A 15220-nucleotide genomic window follows, 5' to 3' on the forward strand; every position below is an offset into this window, starting at 1 on the left:
TGACTGTGCAGCAGATGCCATTTGTAATGTGCATGATCAACTTCGTTCATCACACAAATCAGTTTGTTCCACATATTCTTGAGTGACATCTACTGGTGCTTTAACTATAGATAGCCTTATTTACTCTTAAAGATAATACTCAGATTCTTACTGAACCACTAGGAACCAAAAATCAGTCCATCAGCTGACTATAAATATTTACAATCACAACAAAAACTCTTAAGACTATCTTATCCCTGGAAGGAAGGGAGTAATAAGCTGCTTTGGAATTAACTGATTCTCAATTTTGACAAAGTAAGCTCTGATGACAGAAAGCCTCTTAACTTTTCTGTCCTTGTTGCACCTGTAAAATAACAAGCATCCTTATCCACCTCAGTGAAGCAACACAAAGGTAGATTCATAGCAACATCATGGCTTGATGGTTATGCTATGTAAATACAGTGCACCTCCTGAGTTGTGCAGGTGAAAGAACATCCTTGATTAGTTAACAGTCTCTTTTTAACCCAAGTCAAGATAGAGGAAGCAAATCCAAACCCTTTATTGAACTCAACTGGCAAACTTGACTCAGCTCCCAGTTCCAGAGACTTCTGTCCTCCTTGGTCATTATGGCCTGAAATGCTGACATAAATTAACACACAGCTACCCAGTCCTCCAGGCACTCCGAGGCCTGTATAGAGTACATGAGAATAGAATAGAATAGAATAGAATAGAATAGAATAGAATAGACCACACCAGACCAGGTTGGCAAAGACATCAAAGATCATCATGTCCAACCTATCACCCAACACCATCTAATCAACTAAACCATGGCACCAAGCACTCCATCGAGTCTCTTCCTAAACACATCTAGGGATGGTGACTCCACCACCTCCCTGGGCAGCACATTCCAATGGCCAATCACTCTTTCTGGGAAGAATTTCTTCCTAACATCCAGGCTAAACCTTCCCTGGCACAGCTTGAGACTGTGTCCTCTTGTTCTGGTGCTGGTAGCCTGGGAGAAGAGACTAACCCGCACCTGGCTACAATCTCCCTTCAGGTAGTTGTAGACAGCAATAAGGTCTCCTCTGATCCTCCTCGAGCCTAAGCAACCCTGCATTTGAGCATATGGGGTACATACATAAACACTAGTATGTCTAGCCCAGTAAATATTGAAGGGGGGGGGGGGGGGGGGGATTGGGGAATGGATGCTACAGCAAGTGCTTAGTCTGTGCTTTGTTCTGCTCTCCCCAAAAAGCTTTGGGCGTGTGACAAATGCAGGAGAAGAATAAGGTCCATTTCTCCATGGTCTGACTTCACATCCAGGTTGGCATCAAGCCTCTTGGTAAGTTCCACTAATAAAAGCATAGCCATGGCTACATGCATGTTTTGAATGAAGCACATGTACTTACACAGCAAGGATTTGGGATCTACTCATTCCACAGCTTAACTCAGCATTTTGAAGGGTTTGGTTTGGTAACAAACCACCATGCAGGTTTTCCACAGTTTGGTGATTATTATGCAAATTGAAGAACTGTGGTTTTAATCCTGTGCTTGTGACATCAATAACTCAATGCCACAGATTCCTGTAATGCCACAAACAGCAGATTATATCTTCAAGTACATAGTGAGCAGCAGGAGCTAATAAACTCTTCTCTTTACATTTCATTTATTTTGAAAAGGGAAAAAACAAAACCAACCAAGGACAGGGAAAACTATGCAGACCACACACGGTGCCATTTACAACCAAAATCTATACATGATGCAGATTGCTTTAGGCATTGCACAGCCATTCTTTAGCTGTGAATTCATGTCTTAACATTGAGTCTTATGAAGGAAAGGAAGAGCATTAGTGAAAGAAATTATGAACTTTGGATGTCCACCCTTTGTTGAGGAGGGTAAGCAAGAGTGTTCAATGAATGTTTAATTAGAAACAAAGCATATCTACCCATACCAGTAATAGGATATTGACTAACTAGCTATTGTTTATGGGCTGTCTTAGATAACAGACAAGAGAGATTAACCTCCAACACAAGCAATTTTAGATCTAAACATGTAGTTGCAGGAGTCTGTGATCACAATAAGTGAAGCACAAATCCAAAGGTTTAGAACCCTGCTGGGCCCCATACAGAGCTTGAGGTTAAACTTCAGCTGCATACACACAGCTACCTCTGATCAGCAGATCATTTCTCCCAAACCTGTATAGCTAACTAAATACATCTTGAAACTGGGTATTCAGTTGCAGTGTCTGCATCTGTCCCAGGCAGTTTAGCTACCAGCTAGTAGCAGTTCTGCTACTCTTTCCAAGTCAGCTACTATTAATGTAATAGACTGTTACCAGGTCAGAATGGCCAGCTCACTGGTGGTGGGAAGAGTAACATGGGTTCAAAGAAAATACTGTTTGGGGGAAAAAAATAATTCTATGAAAAGAGAAAAAACCCAAACACCTAGAACCCTGAGGGAGTTACTAGAAAGTCTTCTGAAACACTAGAAATATTCACTAGAAGAGGTCTTCTTTGTAAGAAGTGAAATACCTTCTTGTTTGGGGAGCAGCATGTGTTTGCACTTGGTTTGGCTTCTGCTCTGTATTAGAATTCTGCACAGGGCAGCACTTAACTGGTAAATAAAGCTCTGAATTACAGCATTGACACGATCCACTTCCTAATACACCTGAGCCCAGCTGAAAGAAAACACATCTTTGATAAACTTCTAAGAAATGATACTACTGTGGTTTCATACCATAAGGATAGCAATACAAATGGATGGAGAAGAAGAGACATATAAAAGATGCAGCAAAAGAGTAAATTCCTTCTGAATATGACATTTCCAAAAGGTGATTGTGTTTTCATGCACAAAACCTTCTGAATTATGTGTTAAAAAGTCCCTGTGATTGAGCAGTAGTAAAAATAAGCATGAGAAAACACAACTTCTCTAGCTGCCATTTTATCTGATTCCCTAGAGCCTAAATTTATTTCCCTTCCTGCCTTAACTTCTGATTTTGTAGGAGTTACCTGGCTGTGTTTACCTTGGGTGTTCTTTTCTCATAAGATGTTGCAGCTTTCCTGAGAACACAGCACAGCAATTTTCACATCATACTCCTAGTTGTCGAAGGTATTCTGCAAGCACTCAAAATATATTCCTTTTCTACTCAAAGATGGCAATCTCTATTTAAAAGCAACTGACTGACTCATATACAAAGGTAATGCATGCAATTTTATTTAGAAGACAGCCCCAATATTAGGTTGTGTATCTGGTATCTCGCATTCAACCATCTCAGAAAGTTAAACACTCAGCAGAGAGTGCTTCAGCTCTACAAGCAAATCAAACTTTTTGCCTGTAAGCTGAAGTAGCTGAGCTTTTGGTATAACACAGAGTAAAACCTGGAAGACCTTCATGACTGCAAAATGGTGTGCATGAGGACTACAGGCTAAATCATCTAAAATCCACCTGTAGTGATACTTCCATTTGCACCATTTCTATTCAGTTTCAAAGCTACCAGTCACAACTACAGCTCCATGCATCCAAGCATTCAAAAGGAAAAGTCAGAGCTTATTCTGCTTTGAAAGTTAATTATGCACTTACTATTACTATAATAATATACATGTATGCACATAAATACATTACATATATGTATACACAATCACAGACACATAAACATTCATATAGATATATGCAGATGTGTATATATTGAGGCATTTATTGATTTGTGTGCTGTACAGGGAAGAGCAAATGTTTATAACTCTGTATACACGTGCCACAGACATGGAAGTGAGGTAGATTCTGTATTGTAGATACAGAAGAAAAACCTAGGAAATATTCAGAGTTGTCACACCTATCCAAGAGCAACAGCTAACATCACCAATACAAACATGTCAGCATAACATTTCCTAGTTAAGGCAGCATCTCTTTAAGGAGCCAAAGGAAATCAGTGCGAGGGGAGTCAATGGAACCAATTTTCAATGCACCAAACAGGACAATTTCATTTTTTTAATCTTAAACTCTAAATTCACTGGCTCTCCACTCCCATCACATTCTCTTATCTTCTCTCTTTCCCAATTTCCTCCTTTCCTCCATCCAGCAGAAGTGCTATATCCCACTTTCATCTGCATTTTCAAACTGCTAATATCAAGGGAATGGAGATCAAAAAGATAGGAAACATCCAATGTCAAAGATGTTCACAACAGCTATATAAAAACCAACATCTTTTGTTTCGCATCAAGTGGGACACTAACTCCACCCCTCCAAGCACTGCTCTGGCAGTCAAGGTATCACTGCAGACAAAGACTTTTCGACAACAGGAACAGGCAGAAGGGAAGAGGGAAATCGCTGTGTGTCTTCAAATTTAATTTAGTTTCATTTCATCTGAAAATCTCCCCCTTCCCACTCCCCATCCCATCCCATACTGTGCAAAGTTCCTTATTTACTATATATAAGTCAAGATGACATGAAACAAGTGAAAACTAAAATTGAAATGTAGTATGTATGGACAAACATATGAATTTGTATGTCTGACTGCTGCAGTCTCATCTAATTTCTAGCTTTTCATCTAATTTCAGTTTGAGTCTGTTTCCTTTCACAGTCCATGGCAGTGAGTTAGTTTTCCTATTGGTCAAAAAAAATCAATTTCCTCCCTCCCCAGACCAGACCACTACTTGTCATATTCACTTAACAAATGATTCAGAGCATCCCAGTCTCCATTCTTTCAAATTACAGCCTGTGGAAGCACTATCTGGAGAAGTCAAATGACAGTAATAAGAGTGATCTGCCCCAGGGGTAAAAAGAACAACCTTACTTTCCAAACAGACCCAACACTTCCCCATTTAAGTTCTGAAGCAGTTTTGCAGTAGTTTTCCATGGCAAATCCTAAAATCATTACTAATTCCATATATCTGAACATCTTGAGCCATAGAACATGGAGCACTCAGGCTGCAACCTGTGTCAAAACTCCCAAAGACTAACAAGAGACTCCTTACAGTAACTTCCAGGGTCACACTGCACTATTTAGTGCAATTCATGTTTAATCTGTGGATGGTGTCTCTACAATTGTTAAAAACAAACCAAAACACAATAAAATGGAGGCTATTGGAACTAAGGTAGCATTTAGCTCCATGCAGCCAAATCGGGGCACTGGTTTCTCACTTCTGAAATTGGCCATTCCAGCCCAAACCCTTCAGTCAGGTGCTTCCAACCATGAGAACAATTCCAGAGGCATTTTTATTCACAACAGTTAAAGAGAGCTATATATAATATATTGTATATAATGGATGTAATATATAATGCTGTATATAATATGTCATGGTATATTAAGGTGAAAATAAAGCTTTGTTCATCAAAATCACTGAGCTGAATTAGCTTGCCCAAAAGCAGCCTCAAAGAGAGAATTGTGTAAGAAAGTGAGGCCATCCAGACATTTCTGTTTTGTTCCTCTCTTCAGTCCATGTCAGGTTATTCTGACTAATAAAATAGGGAATAATGTTTGTCCCTTACGCTGAGTGGAGATAAGAGGTCTAAAATCCTCTTTTCATTACCTTCATTACTAACTGTTTCAAATTATCACTCTTTTACAGTTGCTCTATAAGCAATTCATTTGGAACCTGCTATCTGACATCTATCTGAGAGTGGTTAAAAACCCAGGACACACTCTTGCAGAAAAAAATCTGTGGGGTGACTGTATTGAGCAGCATCGAAAGCACAGGGACCTCAGTGGAAAGAAGAAGGGAACCAAATTCCCTATTAAGCAATTTTGACATGAAATTGTTAATTTTACATTAAAAATGTGCAGTTGCCTCAGGGTGCAGTTCAACCAAAGGCTGAGTTTTCCCTGTTTCTCTTGCTGAGACAGACTCAGAAAGCAGAACAGGTCTCTCAGTCAGATCTCCAGAAGAAGAAAACAGGTTTATTCATGTAAACAAAGATTTAACCATGAATATAGTGACTCTCTCATGAAGTTACTGTGAAGCTGTTGTTCTTTGGGTAGCACAGACGTATGTTTATTGGAATAGTTTGAAATGTGGATGTTTACTTATAATTTGTGAATCATTCTGAAACTTCCAGTTGTCAGAAAATTCAGTTCTGTATTTAAACTGTTTCCAGTGACCTTATTTATGTTCTTAACTCAGTAGAAAAACTTAAAGAGGTTGAATATTGGGTGGTAACAACATTTATACATTTAAGAAAATCATTTTGCTTCACCAAAGAGCACATGTTAAGACCAGGTTGGATAAGACTCTGGCCAGCCTGATCTAGTGTGGGGTGTCCCTGCCCATGGCAGGGGGGTTGGAACTAGATGATCTTTGTGGTCCCTTCCAACCCTGAATGATACTATGATACTATGATACTATGTTTTGCATTGAGCAACAGAGCTATGGTAACTCAAGAGTAACTCATGAGGAAGAATCATTGTACCCCCGTACTCAGCACTGGTTGGACCACACCTCGAGTACTGTGTCCAGTTCTGGGCTCCTCAATTTAAGAAGGACATTGAGACTCTTCAATGTGTCCAGATAAGGGCAGTGAGGCTGGGGAGGGGTTTGGAGGCTGAGGGAGCTGGGGTTATTTAGCCTGGAGACGAGGAGGCTCTGGGGAGACCTTATTGCTGTCTACAACTACCTGAAGGGAGGTTGTAGCCAGGAGGGGGCTGGTCTCTTCTCCCAGACAATCAGCACCAGAAAAAGAGGACGCAGTCTCAAGCTGTGCCAGGGGAGGTTTAGGCTGGATGTTAGGAAGAAGTTTTTTCCAGGGTGATTGGCCATTGGAATGTGCTGCCCAGGGAGGTGGTGGAGTCACTATCCCTGGAGGTGTTCAAGAGGGTATTGGATGTGGCAGTTGGTACCATGATTTAGTTAGTCATGAGGTGTTGGGTGACAGGATGGACCTGATGATCTTTGAGGTCTTTTCCAACCTTGTTGATTCTATGATTCTATGATCAGTCCATCATTTCAAACCAATTTCACATTTGCAGGAAGAGTGAACCAAGTTTCCACAGGAGAACATGTGAGGAGAATTTATCTTTGTTCTTCATCTGAACAAAGACAAACTGAGATGTATCTCAATTCTATTGTGTCAGACACCTATATTTCAGGCATTTTTAAATACTGTTTTTTTTAAAGACCAGCACAAATATAAATGTTACAATACACAATAGCAAAATTAGGTGTCAGATTCATTCCTAATCCCAGTGGGTTTAAGTTTTTCTCTTAGGCATTGGGTACATGTTCTTTTGAAATGTGGCTCCCTCCACCACAGACCTGTGGGCTCAGGTTCAAAAAAGGCTGGGGGGCCAGCACAGGAGTACAGTCTGCCTTCACCCTCACCACCACCAGCCTCCTCAGAGGCCCATGGGCATTAGAAAACAGCTAGTCTGTTTCCACAGACCACTCTAGAAGATTGTCCCTCTACTGTGTCAGCCATCAGATATATATGTGTGCTCATTTCCAACTGGAAAAAAACCACAAGATTTCAGATATTTTTAAATCCCCAAATAAATAAACCAAACAGTTCAGACAATGCAATAGAATTAGTGTTTGCAAATGAGCTTTTTAATGAAGCCTGAATAGATTTCCAGCCCACATGATCAGAAAGCTAAATAAAATCATTGGGGATTAGTGTTTAAAAGCGCTGATTTTAGGGCAGAAAAACACTTTGTATGCTAGGAGCTGGCAAAGCAATGGGCAGCAGTGAAGAGAGCGTTAAGAAGACTGAAGACATTTTATAGAAGCAAGGTTCCTTAAAACAGATAAGCAAGCAAACCAGCTCACTTAGCTCCCTGTTCAGCAAAGAAATCAGAACTGTCAACTTTCATCCACCTTGTACTAGAAATCTAAATTAAAAACCAAGTAGTTAAGTTTTGATTCAAGCCATACAAACCTAATTTTTACTGGCCACAGCTTTTCCTACCTAGCTGTTTTGGACTCTGAGGAGCATAAGGTTTTCTAGGTTGGGGAGTGTTTTAGTATCGCTCCTGTGTCAACTTTGAATTATGCACAGGTTTTTAAATAGGGAACTGTTCCTCTGCTTATGATGACAGACACATTCACATCAGACAAAATTGGGAATGGGGAGAACTAAACAAAGCCAGTGAGTTCTGAATTGATCACCTAAAACATCTGCTGTATTGCTTAGGAATTGCAGCACATATGGTACATAGGAGTATCCAATATTTGAAGGCACAGTACCTACGCAGAGCATCCATAAAATGTCAGCAACAACCAGTTTGCCCATTTCAGTCTTAACTCTCAATGTTCTTCTTTTAAGTAAAAGGCATAAATTTTTTGGGGGGGTTGTTTTTTTCCCCTGTTTTGTCATGTGGTTTGATTGCAGTCGACTTAGCTCCTGCACCCAGACTCCTGTATGTTTCTGCACAGCACTGAGAATACTAATAGTGTTCAAAAAGACAAGAACATCATAATGGAAAAGAGAAAGGAAAAAGTTATCATCTAAATGTGATCCTTCCTGTCTCAGATAATCTACTCCGTGCATTCATTCTGAATCTCAGTGGTATTATGGTACAATAATTACACAGCAATCTTTACACAATATCTATTAATAACAATTCACCAATATGCATTTCTAAGCAGGATTTTGCTCCGAGGCAACAATCCTGATGTATAAATCTCAAGTCTTGCCAAGAGCTTGGACATGCCACGTTTGAGAACAGCTGACCCAGGGGTGAATTACACACCCAGATTCCTTTTGAGAAGTATTTTTGAGAATCTGGTCCTAAGCACCAAAATCTCACTCAACCATGTCATTTTGGAGCATCTGAATTTGCCTTTAATCATAGAATTCTATGATTAAAGAATTCTATAGAATTCTATGGTTAGAGATATTTTGCCTTACTGTTTTTAAAGGCAAAATATCTCTAATCATAGAATATAATATCTCTAATGATCAAATAAAAGCATTTTTTAAACCCTACTGCCCAGTTACTGGCTTTGAACTCCCATGAAGTTAAAAGTTTTGTAAGTTTGGCTTTGATTTGGGGGAGATAAGAAACATGGGACTGTCAGATTCACTCAGACTACATCCCAACAGAGAAAAAGAGCTGCTGTCCAAAACCAGAGACAGTACCTGCACCACAGAGTCATTGAAGCCATTTGGCTGAAAAGAAATTCTTCAAACAGGAGCTAGGCTAGGGAACAGTCCAGGTTCAGAAAAGACAGCAAAGATCAGCCAGAATACTTGTAATTTCTCTGGGCCAGAGTTTCCTTTAACCAGTTCAAGCTCAGAAAGATCTAAGGGTGAACCATGAATCAACACTGAATGGAGTCTCTCCGGTAAACTTCTTATTTGTTGCAGTCTCTGTTATAGAACACGAGACAAAGGTTTTCCCCCTAAAGATAGGCACTAATAAAAGTGCCTGCAGTGTCTCACTTCTTTTGGAACTAATCCACTGGCAAAAAATCTGTAACAAGTTGTGTAATTCTGAAGTGTCTCCAAACTTTATTGAATAACCCCCTACAAGCGGTTACAAGTAAGTCCAGCCCAAATTTACCTCTTAGATCATCAGACAAACTGGGAAGATCTTACTCACCCTTCTCAAACACTGTCTTTCATAAGGAAAAAAGTAATTCTGGGATGTCTAAGGGGTGAATCAGGTACCAGTTCTGATGATTTCAGCTCACATAAGCAGAAGGCAGCACGGTGCCCAAGTCACATACCATTTCAGTGCCCAGCCACCATTGTCCAGTACGGCAGGATCATTATTTCCAACTCTGGCATGCTAAAATATGGTCTTTAATGAAACCACATCATATAGTTAATATTAGCCACCTGTATAACTCTGAAAATGAAAAGCTCATTTTCTTTTGTGGCCTGAGACCATTGTGAACCTGAAGAGAGCAAAACTCACAGCTTGTGTTATTGATACCAGAAACTTATTTTCTTCTAGAGAAACAAAAGCAAACAAGCAAGCAAGCAAACAAACAAACAACAAAACTCCAAGATTTTTAGAACAAAAAAAAAGCAAAACAAACCCAAACCCCAGAAATTTTTAAAGAGCAGATCACAAAAGCCAAAAACATTACGAAGAGCAGAGATAATTCTGTGAGGGCTCCCTCTTTTGGCAACAACAGAAAAAAGCTTCACAGATCATCACTGTAAAGCTTGTCACAAGGAGTTCTTTGCTTTCTGGACCATGAGCATCAACATGATCAACATGGACTGACCTTACTGTATTTTGCCTTTTAGAGAAGACCTCATCTGCACAGAAGTCTTCATTTACCAATACAGAAGAGGTTGCTACTTTCGTGCTTTGGTGTTACTTTACTATCCTTTGATTCTGCAGAGACTAGAGCAAGAGAAACCACTCAAAATTCCACATTTACCCTCAAGATCTTGGTGGGAGCTCAGAGTCCTAGGGCTGGCCAAAAGCAGCCAGAGGCAGAGGCAATTTGGTATTGCTTGGGATAAAAATCACAGCATTAGCCAGGAAAATAGGTCACAGAAGACAGGCCAAAGAACAATTGTGAAGAATTGCTTTTTACTGATTAGTCCCTTCCTGGGAAGTGTGCCAGAAAGTACAGAGGGTCCCTGAGAAGAAGTTTCCTTGTAATACCCAGGCCAAGTTACACTGAGTAGCTTTTCCATGGCAGCTCAGAGCTCAAGTTAAGCTGTCAAGTGGAAAAATATCTAAAAACTTTTTATCACTATTGGGATTGCTGGTATAAAAGCTTTTACCTGGACACAGTATTTCCCAAAGACTCTGACTGCATGGGAAGGAACATTGCCTTGAACGTGGGTTGCATCAGCAAACTTGCCACACCTGACCTCCTAGTTGACTGGGGGCTGGAATTTCCAAGAGAAATCTGTTCATCAGAGTTGTTACTGAATTTTTCTGTAAAATGGAGTTTGGGGTCAGTATGCTGAGCCTGCAGGCAATTGAAGGTAAGTTCTTTAGTATTTACCTGTACCTAAAAACTTATACCTAAGTTGGCCTTGGATAGGAAAGAGTGAAAGGCTTCAGTTAAGATTTCCTTTTACTTGCCTGTAATTTACATCAGCTGATATTCTGAAACTCTGTTTCTGTACCTTGGGAGCTTTTTAGCAGGTTTTGTTAAGCGTTATTGAAATTTAAAAGTTCATTATGTTACAATTTTCTCATCTAGGCCTCAAAGGCTTTTGCATTACCGCCGTCCTGTGGGGAAACTAAGCACAGGGGTACTGGTTGAGAGAACTCAAGGAGAGCTCCTTAGAAACATTATAGGTATTATGGGTTCTTTCAGTTTAAATACCCTGTTGCAAAAGGCAGATTATTCTGGATTTATATACATAAAGAGAATATCATGCTAACTTTCTATTAAAAATTAAAATCATTTGAGTCACAACAGAAATCAATATACCACAATTTGAGTGAAGTAGAATGATGATCCTGCGGTTAAGTAATTGAAAAGGGAATTGAGCAATCTGTCATTCTCCCTGCTTTGGGCAAGTTAGCTCTAGATGTCTTAAGCACTGCATTGCAGGCTTCTAAAAGAGTTAGACACCATGTTTTCAAAAGCAGTTCCAGCAAATTAAGTCCACATTTTGGGTACATATCTAATCACAAGTCTGATTTTTTTCCCCATTGTGCACATCCTGGAAGCCCAGCCTTTTTAAACATCTCAGACTGAGAAATGAGCTGGTTAAAACAGCTGACCCTGCTGGTGTGAACAGTAAGGAGTAAAAGCATATCCATATGATCAGATGCAGTCTAGTGTTGCTCACCTCTGAGCTTTCAAGTGAGAACCGACTAAGGTTATAAAATCATTTGGAAATGTGAGCAAGGGAAGTAGCTGCTATCAGATCTACAAAATGTGCAGAGCAGTGCTGAACTGAGCCCCTCCAGCTTAGAGCAATGTTAAACCTATCTGCAATTGACTTTGTAAAAGCATCCTAAGAAGTCTGAAACCTTAAATAGCTTTTGAAAATGAGACTGAACTTCCTAAAGTACTTGTGGATTGCTCTGCATAGTGTTGTGGAGGTCAAGTTCTAAGTTCAAGAGCTCTCCTGAAAACTACTCAGCTCAGCAGAATGGGTGTTATACTGCTTCTCTTCCATTCTTTTCCTCTGCTACCAGCATCAAGTTTGTTCTATCTGGGGTAGCATCTTGCTTTCTTGAGATGTTATACCAAGTTTCACGTGTGCTCAGACTGTCCTTTTCTGTATGAATGTACATAATTACGTACGTCGCTGCTCATTTATATTGTGGCACAGCTCAGGGGTGAGGTTGTCACAGATTGATAACCACTATGTTTCAAAGACTAAGTCAACACAACTGGGACAAGACAGATGGTGAAGACAGGCAAACCACAATGCAATTCTGTAAGAAAATACATATGTGTAAACAGTGTAGGCAGAGGTCCAACTAAGCTCCAGAATCAGGGCTGATGCTTTTTTTTTCATGCTATGCCATCAGCACCTTTCTCGCATTTAGCTGCAACATCTTAGGAAGAGGAGCATTTGCCTTCATTCTGAATTTGCCTGTCTTTTGTCCCAGCCTTCATTCCCTGGAATGGTAGAGTTTTCTATCTTTATAAAATGCACCATTCAAGCTTCCAGCAGACATGCAGATTAGCTTTATTCTAAAGCACCTCACCTCTATTTATCCTGGAATAATTAGTCACGTAAATTAGAAGTCATTACCAAAGGCTACAAAACCCTTTACTAAAGGCTTGTTCACAGGCTAAATATGTTGAAAGTACTTTTAAGGTCCGAGGTTGGGAAGAGAGGGGTATGTGGGGAAGTTGGGGGGAGGAGGGGGAAGTGGGGCAGAAACATCATCACAGTAAGAAGTAAATTCTGACACAGAAAGTGAGGCTGCATTAATCTGTATTCATTCCCAAAGAAAGACTTATACTATTGTATGCTGCCACAGTGATATATAACAGAGGACATTTAAAATGCCAAGCCATAAAAGTGCATTTTCTTCATTACATTTTCACTGAATGCTTTGATCTTCCCATTTTACACTATAACTTTGATTCATCATTACTTTCCAGTAAGAAACTGCCACATTTGATTGTGGAGGGAAGAATTCTCATCTAATTGCAATTTGTAAGCACAGGATTTAGTGTATTGTTGCCTGAGAAATGGAACTGTCTAAATTATTTTCCCTGAAACTAACATCCACAACAAATAAAAGCAACATATGATAGCTGGGCATAATTAAAGAAAAATGACACCTACTGTTACAGGAATAAAGCAAATGTGTTGATGACAGGGAAGGGGGGGAAAAAAAATGTGATTTCCCTGCAGTTTTGGTGAAACACAGAAGCATCACATTTTAGTTCTTTTAACACATTTGTTCAATGAATTGGAAAAAAAGCAATCCCATCCTCCAAACCAGCCTGTAATGTACAGCTATTTCCCTGCAGTCAGAGCAATGAAAGTCAGACATTTTGGATTTACTGTGCATGCACAGCAGCCCTGTCTGAGCGTCTGGACATCTAGCAGTCTCCTCCGAGCAATGGCGCAGGAACAAGAAAACAGCCATGGCAATCTCCACACGCAGAAAATCTCCCTTAAAGGTTCCTGTTTACAGCTTCACTTTCAACAGCCATTTTGATCTTTAAAGGTGCCTATACATATACCACACAACCAGTTTTCTAAACAACTTTCTGCTTCTTCAATCATATTCCTTTTGCCTTCCCACTTTTTTTACTCCCCCATCCTTACTCCCTCACTTGTTATCGCCTCCATTTCCTGATATAAACAACTTCTAGGAAACCACTGTTAACAAAACATGCAATGTTCTGTTATCATTTGGCATTTTACCATGGAAAGCTTAGACTCTCTCTCTTTTCCTCCTTTGTTTTCAGCACTGTCCTGTTTTGCTCCTCCCCACAGGATTCACATCTTCATTATAGATGCATTGATAAACTACTTTTCAATGCCATGTGGTATGAATAGCGTTATGGAATTCCCCTATCTATAGCAATACTTGATAACATATATCACAGTATCACTTAGGTTGGAAAGGACCTCGAGGATCCTCGAGTCCAACCTATCAACACAGACCCCATGACTAGACCATGGCACCAAGTGCCACGTCCAATCTCCTCTTGAATGCCTCCAGGGTCGATGACACAACCACCTCCCTGGGCAACCCGTTCCAATGATGAATGACTCGCTCGGTGAAGAACTTCCTCCTCACCTCGAGTCTAAACCTCCCCTGGCGCAGCTTGAGACTGTGTCCCCTTGTTGTGGTCTCCATTCTCAGCAGCATGACAACAGCACAATTTGTAACCTGTTGGAGTAACTTCTATAGTGACATTAGCAAGTTTTCCAGCCCACCCTGAGATCCATTCTGCTCCAGCTACTTTCCTGGTGACATGTACTCAAGCAAGTTTAGACTGGATATTTCCACCCAAGTTGTCAGTGCAGCAGAGAAGATACATTCAAAGAATAATGTGTTATATAGTTATAGATAAATGTACCTAGACTGTTCTTAGCTATTACAAAAATTCCAGAGCTGCAGAAAGATCTTAATAAATTTATGTGATAATAAACACCTGAAGCATTTTACTAATGCTTCACTTTTCATATATACATAATGTCATGTTACAACTTGATTCATTACCCGAGCAATTGTTTTCTGCACTGCCAACTATTAGGACAAACCTCCAGTACTAGGGCAGAAGAATTCTGCTGTGCACCATATGTGGATATCGTGTAACATCCAGGAAATTGAGCTACAAGAAAGCACTCTCAGCGCTGGTACTGTGGTTTCCAACCTGCACTTCCCTCTCAGCTGCCACTGAAAGCAGCTGTCATAAGTTCTTAGGTAGCCAGTATTACTGCCTGGAGGCAGAAGTACCTTTTGACCATTTCTGTATATGGAAAAAGACCAATCAGATTACAAAACACTTACTGACATTAAGCATCCATTAGATGATCTCCCAAGATCCCTTCCAACCTCAATGATTCTATGAAATATTCTTTTATGTCAATAAACACAAGCAGATGTGATCACATATTGATTTCCAGCACTACTCTTCCTGAGGCAGCGTTCTTTCTTTACATAACATTGTGAGTTGGTCAAGTGACGGGGAGGATGAGGGATGTTTTCCACTACTGTGTCTCTCTTCTGAAGCCTTAGGGGGTTCTTTACAGATTCAAGAGAAACAAAACACACGTGGCTTTGAAGAGGGCACTTTCTTAGGACTGTCAATGTTGCTTGGCTTTGTGAGCTTTCTCTTGGACTATTCAAAGGAGAAGTTCTGTACCAGGATCTGGATGCCTTCATTAGCACCTGAAGGAGATTTCA

General features: G+C 40.1%; 1 protein-coding gene across 4 annotated transcripts in view; it reads right to left on the reverse strand.

Annotated features, from left to right (window-relative positions):
• Nucleotides 1-15220, reverse strand: part of BEND5 (BEN domain containing 5) — a 1094864-nt gene that overhangs the window by 555147 nt on the left and 524497 nt on the right. The window lies entirely within an intron of this gene.

Source organism: Melanerpes formicivorus, unplaced genomic scaffold (assembly GCF_026170545.1).
Source record: "Melanerpes formicivorus ecotype bairdi unplaced genomic scaffold, bMelFor1.0.p_v2 SCAF_75, whole genome shotgun sequence".
NCBI classification, from domain to species: domain Eukaryota; kingdom Metazoa; phylum Chordata; class Aves; order Piciformes; family Picidae; genus Melanerpes; species Melanerpes formicivorus.